General features: G+C 41.7%; 1 pseudogene; it reads left to right on the plus strand.

The window, feature by feature from the left end:
* Positions 1–8762, plus strand: part of LOC102845278 — a 111506-nt pseudogene extending 102744 nt beyond the window's left edge.
* The last annotated feature ends 263 nt before the right edge of the window (positions 8763–9025 follow it).

The raw sequence follows: 9025 nt of genomic DNA on the forward strand, positions 1-9025 counted from the left end.
GGCACAGAAGGAGATTGCCCTTATGGAATCAATGGTGGATTTGAACTGTCAGAGAGTGACCACCTTTGGGATAGCAGTGCAGTTCCTTCTGGACCACACTGACAGAGCTGACTCTGAACTTGCATTCCTATAATATTTCATTTTTCTTTTATTAACCCTTCCCTCTCTCTGACTCCAATTCTGTCCCCCTTTAACATTCATTGGTCTACCCCCTATGAACAACTCTGACTAAACCTGTTTCCCTTTTCCAAATAAAACACTACGTAGCTGTAATTGTCCCATTATGGTGCTCATAATTAAGTGCCATTCAACTTTACCTTGTATGACATGTTACTACAACTGTATTACCTGTGTATGGACATCACTTTCCCCCCTCCCCCAGATGGTGGTTTAAACAAGAGATTCTAGGACAGTTGCAGAATAACTTGTCAATAGTACATGATGTCAACACTTCTACTGGACCAACTGTAACTAAGGTTAATCTAGTAAATTCCCAACTAAGTTCCATTCACTCGGTCATATTGGGGGTAACTTGACATTTGCATTGCTATAAACTCTCTAGTGCACATATTGATTAGTTGAGTAATTTTTTAAAAAGATGCCTTTGTACTGAATTGTGGTGTGTCCTCCAAGAAAATACATTGACGTTCTAGCCTTCAGTATCTGTGAATATGCTTTTGTTTGGAAATAATGTCTTTGAGGAAATAATCAGTTAATGTTTAGTTTTCCTGGAGAGCAGTAGGTATTAATCCAATATGAACAGTGTTCTATAAAATGAGAAGAAACATAGAGAGACACACAGAAAGCAGTCATGTAACCACCGAGACAGCGTTAAAGTGCTGTTGGCGCTGTAAACCAAGGGCTGCTTGGGAAGTTAGAAGCTCCTAGAGACAAGACCTACAGCCCTACCAACATCTTAAATGTGAAGTTCCAGGCTCTGGAACTGTGAGACAATCCTTTTAATTTTAAATTCTACACTCCAGTTAGCAGTCCTTTATTATGGTATCTGTAGGAATCCAATACAATGGCCCTACAGATGTCTCTCTCTCTTTTTTTAAATGTCTCTTAATGTTAGCAAAAGACTGTCCAGCTAAGGGCATAACGCTGATCTCTTTCTGACCTTGAGACGTGTTCATCTCTGGTTCATGACATAAGCAAAGTAGATAAATATTAACAGACGGATAAATCAGGATGATTGTTAAGGCTAAAGCTAGTGATTCTATGCAGAAACATGCTCCGACAGACATGCTGTTGTTAGGATGTGGAAAGATGTTCCATACCAATTGGCAAGGAAATGCTTCTCTGAGCCCCTTCTATTGTAAAAAGGGCCACCAGGACTCCATTCAGGCTATTTTGTCAGTACCCGTCCTGTTACTTCCTTACAAGTTGTTAAATTTTACCAGTTGTTAAATATTTGGACCATCCCACCTTCCCCTAAAGCGGAGAAGGGATTTTACTAATGGCTTGTAAGTACACAAATGCCTCTCTCAATGACTCATGGCTGATTAGTCTAAAAATCTACCAGGAACAGACCAAAAGAACATGAGGAGACTGGGTGAAGCAAGGACTTAGTGTGGACTATTTGGTGTGTGGAGAGTGACAATGAATTTTCCCATTCTCCATTCTGGCCAGACTCTGTAAAACCAGATGGGGCCTGGGGCCTGGAGAATAAATTTACAGCCCTTCCTGAAAAGGGCTCCATAGGGTTTCTCTGGGTCTGGGATCCTCTAGGCTAGAAGCCAGAAGAGAAGAGTATGTGTGGGAGGAACCATTACCTAATATTAGCCTCTTGATGCTTATAAGAACTGAAACAAATGATCATTTACTGGTATCTTGCACCAAACCAGCCTGGAGAAGAGAAACTGTCAGATGTTTCAACTCAACAGCTGCATGTCAAAAATAGTACCATTTTAGACACTAGGAGCCTTGTGACACAGAAGCCAGAAAGAAGCAGGTTCAGTATGTTGGGAGTTCTGATATTTCTTGTTCCTACGATGAAGCGTGGCAGTTCTGCTTGTCCTAGGTCCAGTTTCAATTCATTTATGTTTGTTATCACCTCTCTCTCTCTCTCACTCTCTCTCTCTCTCTCTTCTCTCTCTCTCTCTGCATGCACATGTACACACATACAAGCACTTATTCAAACATGGGCCAACAATACATGCTAATAATCCAATAACCATTGTCTAAAAGTCCACCCAGAAGGTTTTTTGGTCGTTTTTCCCTCTAAAATAACATATTAGACAAATGGTAAGAACAAAGAGCTATTAGGTCTTTAAGGCTTGATGTTTTGCACATCAAACTAACATTTGTCTCATTAATTATCCTGTGAATTAGATATAATGTGGTGGTTTATTGAGAAATACGATACCTGTACACAGACTGCTGGTTGATATCAAATCTGCATGTACCTGAGCGGCTATGTCTAGTTGTCATTGAATCCATTCCAATTCATGGAAACTCTATACAGGCTAGTGCAGCATTGTGACCCATAAGTTTTTCTCTGTCTGATTTTCAGGAAGTAGATCACCAGGTCTTTCTTCTGTGGCACCTGTTGGCTGGTTGGTCCGTATCTATTCTGTATAGATTGCTAAATGTTTTGAGTATCATTTCCAATTATCATGGGACTGTGATTAAGAAAAAATCTCACAAACATAAGAAGAAAGGATGCTGTGTCCTCTGCCTGGGAAAACACAGATGTGTTCTGATCTGTTGATACCACTTCCCTTTGTTTACCAGTGGCAGTTGTGAAATTCACTGTTAGTTGTTTTGAATTTAGAAATCTACTGATTTGTATCTCGTCTTTTGAGATATTTAAAATTTTGAGTTGGAAAGAATGACAATGGGTTTTTTAACTTACTTTACGAAGCATATGGCTGGTGCAAATCATTAACACACTGAATTATTAACTAAAAACTTAAAAGTTTGCTTTTACCCATACACACCTTGAGTGGATAATCTAGGAGTCTCTGGAAAACTCGGTTATTGAAAGCCCTGAAGGACACAGTTCTATTTTGACATGTAGGATTAGAATACATTGAGCAGAAACTGATACAAGACTGGTAAGTTGTATTATAGCTTTATTTATTCATTTGCTGAACAGTGATAGCACACATTATAGGGTAAGAGTTCTCTGCTAGGGCTTTGGGATAACACCGCAAACAAAACCTGCCCTCTGGTTTCATGGATCATAGTCTTCTCAACATCAAGAAGACAAAAATCCTCACTACTGGACCAAGAGGCAACATCATTAAAGACGGAAAAAGATTGAAGTTGTCAACTATTTCATTTTACTTGGAACCACAATCAACACCCTCGATATCAGCAGTTAGGAGATCCAGAAACTAATTGCATTGGAAAATCTTGCTGTCAAGGACCTCACCAAGTACTGAAGAGCAATGATACTGGTTTCTAGACCCATGTGTGCCTGATTTAAGCCATGGTTGGACAATGAATAAGAATTACAGAAGAAGAATTTATGCCATTGTGTAGTGGTTTTGGAGGACAGTATTGAATATCCAATGGACTCCCAAAAGAACAAACAGAAATGCTTTGGAGAAAGTGCAGCCAGAGTGCTGCATGGAGGCAAGTGAGGTGAAGCCTCTTCTCACATGCTTTGTGCATGTTGTTAGGGGAGGCTGTTCCCTTAGAGAGAGACATAATGTCTGGAAAGATGAAGGGGCATAGAAAGAGAGGAAGACCCTCAATGAGATGGATTGACATGGTGACTATTAGTTGCAGTAAAAGAACTGGATGACTAATGGGTTGCAGTATGTCAGAGATGGTGATGATGATATAGAATAGGACAGAGTCTAGATCTATTTATAATAGTATTGCTAAGGGTCATAGTCAACTTGATGGCACCTGATAACAACAGCCTCCTTGTAGAAGACTAGCACTGAATATTGTAGAGTACATATCTTGGGAAACATGGAAGAGATGTTCTAACAGTGCTGAAGTGAAAGACAGTACCTGGACTGGATATTGTTCAAAATCATGCTTATATCATAGATAGATATGTTAGTTAGGGGTCCAAGGCCTGGGAGTTAAGTAACATGGCACTTTTGAGAAACTAAGCATTTGGGACAGGAGATGAGAGCTTCTAGGAAATTTGGCAGGAATCCAAGTTTGGAGATGGGAAATTTCAGCAAGTTTGACTTCATACTTTTCTTAGGAGAAATGAGTAGACCTAGAAGAGAAGGTTCAGTGTGATTCTACCTTGCATTTATTGGGTGTTGCCTATGTGCTTTAGGCTGTGAGAAGTGAATTCCTGATCTGTCTTGGTCTAGAAGCTTCATTAGAATGTATCCATTCTAGATGTCACCTGGTATCCTGATTATTTATGAGTTCTTGGCTCTGGATCTTCTTTCTAGTGCGAGTTCTGTGACAGCTGACCTCTCCTCTCGGCCCATTGTTCACTGGAGCCTACAAGCTAACCTTCGAACATAGGCTCCTCTTCAGACCCACAGTCCTTACTTGTCTGATCTATAGACCTCAGATGCTTCTGACTGATTCTAGGAACAGACTGTTACTCTCAGGACCAGACACAACCCTGCCATCTAAGTAGATATGTGTAAAGAGTGTGGCTGGTATGAGGGTGGCAAAGTCTGAGCTCCACTAACTTTGCAGAGGGAAACAGTCACTACCCACCACAGCATCCAGAGCACAAAGCTGATTCTTATGAAGTCAGATGTGCCTTCACACTCCCTGAGCCTTCCATCAATTCTACCAACAGCCATCCTCCCAAGGGCTCCCTCTGCCCTACTGCTGGGTCCATTTATCCACTGCAATTGCTAAACAAAATTTACGGCAATACTCAGGATTATGGGGTTTATTAGGAAAGTGAACAGGTTACTAGTCCAGTTGGAATTAGGATGCCATTCTCCACTTCAGACAGCTTCTAAGAGGTGCTCATAAGCCCTCTGACTGACCTTCAGTCCTACAGATTTAGATCAGTGTGACAAAGCTCTGTTGGCCCTGCCAATTATGCTATCACTAGCCTCCATCACCCACAAATTCTTTAGCAAACTTGGGTAAAGATCATCAGCTCTGGCTCTGGCTTCATGGGGTGGCAGTGCCCAGTCAGTCCTGCCTCATGTCAGCCTGTGGTTCTCCACTGCTGCTGTTGTTGCTAACTTGTGCAGGAACTTCTGGTCCAAATGGACACTTTTTGCTGGACTCTCCACTTCTCTCTTGCTGCTAGCAAGATTCCAATCTTCTGTCTCTCTTGTTGTTATTGTATACCATAGTGTCAAAACCAAGCCAAAGTTGACCCTCTGGTGGGTTTTCAGAGGCATGGGAGGAGATTGCCCATCTTTCTCCTGCAGAGCAGCTGGTGGATTTGAATTATGTGTTTTTGGGATGGCAGTGCAGCTTCTTGCCGCTAGGCCACCAGTGCTCCCTCTTCTGCCTCTAAACCTGCTCAGTTTAAGCTTGGTAGGGTAGCAAGAAGGACTAGTCCCCTCCATGGTAGTCCATGTGCCTTGTTTGCTGTTCTCCTTAGTCATGTCATTGACATAGTCCCACCCAGCCATGTGGCAAAAGTCAAAGACAATGGGTAGGAAAACAATTCTGAGGACACCATAGTATGAGATCAATAAGACCTAACCGCAGTGCCGTCACACTGACTAACTCATAGCAACCCTCCAGGATAAAGCAGATCTGTTTGACAGGGTTTTCAAGGCTGTAACCTTTATGTAAATTGACTACCACGTATCTTTGCCAGGTCACTAGTGGGTTCACATTAAAGATAATTCAGTGGGCACTGAATGCTCAACCACCGTGCCATCAGGACTCCGTTTGTTGTTGTTGTTATATGCCATTAAATCAGAATCAGCTCACAGCAAACCCTCCAGTCGGCTTTCAGAGGCAGTAAATTGCATGGAAGGGGAATTCCCATCTTTCTCTTTTGGATCAGGTGGATTTGAACCTTGAACATTTGGTTTGGGAATACAACAGAGCTCCTTGTGGCATTCATTAATAATCTAATGAGACCTATGGACTCATTAATCTAGAGGAGAAAGAGAGAGCAGATATGGGAAGGGAAGGCCTCCTAATGTTGCCATTACTGTAAAGTCCCCTGTGTTGTAGTTTCAAATGTCCCCTTTTCCTTTGCCTCCCCACACACAGTTGATGCTACTGCCTGCTATGGGTCAATCAGCAGCAACCCTCAGGCTGAGGTGGATCCTGGGGTCAGTACACACTGAGAATTACAATGGAGCTGGCTCAGCACACACAGGTTGAGCCAAAGCTCCCCACCGTCTCTGCAAGGGCGCCCCACCTCCTCTTCATTGGCTACTGTGCGGATAGCTGAGACAGAGCCAGGCAGCGCTGTGTCAAGACGCCAAATCCTGTTGTTACTATTTTTGACAGCAGCCGTAACTTACCATCAAACCTTGGACTTGGAGGGCCAGGAAGGCCCATGTTGTCATCCACATCTGGTGGTGCTGCTAAAACCAGCTCTTGTTTTGTCTGCATTTACAGCACACTGAAAATATCCAAGCCTCCATGAAACAGAAAATCTGACAAGTAAAAATATCATTGTAATGTACCAGGGGTTGAGGTAATGGGTTTGTTCATTGTAAAAGCAGCTGGTTTCCCTTGTTAATGTTTGTTTGGTTTAAAACAAGGGAAGATCCCAGTTGCCAAAGGAACGAATAGGCTATCCCGTCATTTCTTCTCTTTGAGCTCTCTCACTTCTAGTGGAGGCAAGTGGTCTGTGGTCCTGCCAACACTCTAATCCTCTTTGTCTGGATCGTTTATTACATGATACTTAAAATTCTAGAATATAACTTTTTCCCCCAATATGCTTCCCTCTGTGGGTGAATCATTTCTCCATCTTTTAGAACATGAATCCTATGATATTAAAACAAAACAAAACACCATATACAACAAAAAAACACACACTCAGAGTATACTATGTTTTCTTACCTGATAGAACCAGGATCTATTTTAGATTCACTGACCCATAAAATGTCTCAATGAGAACACAGTGTTTTCACTTACAACTCTGCAGCATGAAAGGAGAATCAGTATTGTGGTGAAGAGGAGAAGAGAAAGTATCGATTTGGGTTTTGCCACATAACTAAAGGGAAATGAGGCATTCAGAGTCTTTGGTCTTTTACTTTTCATGTTTCTGCGTCTGCCACAGAGCATAAGACAATGTCTGTGGCAACCTTGAGCTCACAATCTGGGCTCTGAAGAGGAAATTAGATGTAATCAGTTCTGCAGATTGGTTGTGATAACGTCATTGATGTTTTTTTCTTTGGTGATGGGTGCTCAGAAAATGAAGGTATAGATACAGTGGGTACGGGGAACAGACAAACCTTAAAGGCCCAGAAATGAAGTGGCTCCTCTGGGGTGGCTGAATCCCATAACCCTGCATAGCCACTACAGATATGACCCAACTTAATTTTCGACCAGTATTTCCCATATTTCCCAGAACTGCCGGCTGTTTACAGAGTCAGGAAAAGTTTTGCTTTGACATGAAGTAATCTCTGTCCTTTGGGAGTCCCCAAAAGTTAGCCAAAGTTTCAGAGTGTTCCACAAACCACATTTCTAGCCCCTTACCCCTGTGCACTTGTTTGCTTTACTTCATGGGAGCTTATGTTGGAGAAGCTAAAGAAAACTACTGGATTTTTATTTTATTTTTTTTTTTTTACTACTGGATTTTTTAAAGGCTTTGTTATGTGGAGGTGTCATTTTTCCTTGGAAAAACAGTCATGCTGTGAAAATCCCAAAACTGATTCAAAACACACTTTGCTATCATCAAAATCAGCTCAACTCACAATATTATGGTACTCAAAAATAATTATACCTTACCAATTCATTTCAGGATTATCTGAGACAGAAGAAAATAAATAAGAACCCAAAATAAGGGAAAAATTCCATAAAGTAGAATGTTTGTGCTAAGTACTTCTATTCCCACGCAAATCATTTAAGCAACAATTTCTAAAAGGCAGTCTAAAATTTGAAGATCACATGAACTGTGCAGATTTACTGCTGAGTTATATGCCAACATCCCAATAGCTGTGCACAAGGTTTGAGCTCTCCAAGTGGAGGGATTTTGTTAAAAGTGGATGTAGGTGGGATTCAGGTTTGACCTACAGCAGGCCAGGAGAAGGTGGCTGGCCCAGGAATGACTGGGATCTCCTGCCAGGTCCGGAGCTTCAGTACACATCTGTGGTCAGGCCATTTTCCAAGCTTTGAGGCCACCTGTTCAGATACATGGTGTTGAAGGCCACTATGCCACTGCTCTTTATTCTGCTGCACCTAAACAGAATAAACTGGATCGAGTAGAAAAGGAGTTACTGAGAGTAGCACAACTTCTGAAGGATCCCAAAGTGTCTCTTGCTATTCTGAATCCTCACATGAAGCGGTCTATTAAGGTGAAAAGCCTAAATGACATCACAGCAAAAGAGAGGTTTACTCCACTCACATCCAACCTGATCAATCTACTTGCTGAGAATGGTCGCTTGAACAATACACTGGGAGCCATTCCTGCCTTTTCCACCATCACGAGTGTCCACAGTGGAGAATTTCCTTGCACAGTTACCACTGCGTCTCCCTTAGACAGCGCCTCTCTCTCTGAATTAAAAACAGTCTTGAACAGCTTCCTAAGTCAAGGCCAAGTGTTGAAATTGGAGGTTAAGACTGATCCATCAATCATGGGTGGAATGATAGTGAAAATTGGAGAAAAATATGTTGACATGTCTTCAAAATCCAAGATCCAGAAGCTGAGCAGAGCCATGCAGGAGGTTATGTGAAAACGCTGGGGTTCTGTCATGAGTGTGTAAACCTGGAGAATCAATAAAATGTTAACCTGAAAAAAAAAAAAAAGAAAAAGAAAAACTGAATGTAGGTTTGGTCCTGCCAATGACTAACGGGTTTACTATCTGTATTAGTTCCTTAGTGCTGCTCTAACATACCACAAGAGGGTGGTTCTAAAGAACAGAAATTTTCTCACAGTTCAGGAAGGTAGAAGACTCAGTTCAAGGTATCAGCTCTAGAAATGACAATCTCTGTCAAA

Source organism: Elephantulus edwardii, unplaced genomic scaffold (assembly GCF_000299155.1).
Source record: "Elephantulus edwardii isolate Elephantulus edwardi_28Jun2011 unplaced genomic scaffold, EleEdw1.0 scaffold00051, whole genome shotgun sequence".
Taxonomy (NCBI): Eukaryota; Metazoa; Chordata; class Mammalia; order Macroscelidea; family Macroscelididae; genus Elephantulus; species Elephantulus edwardii.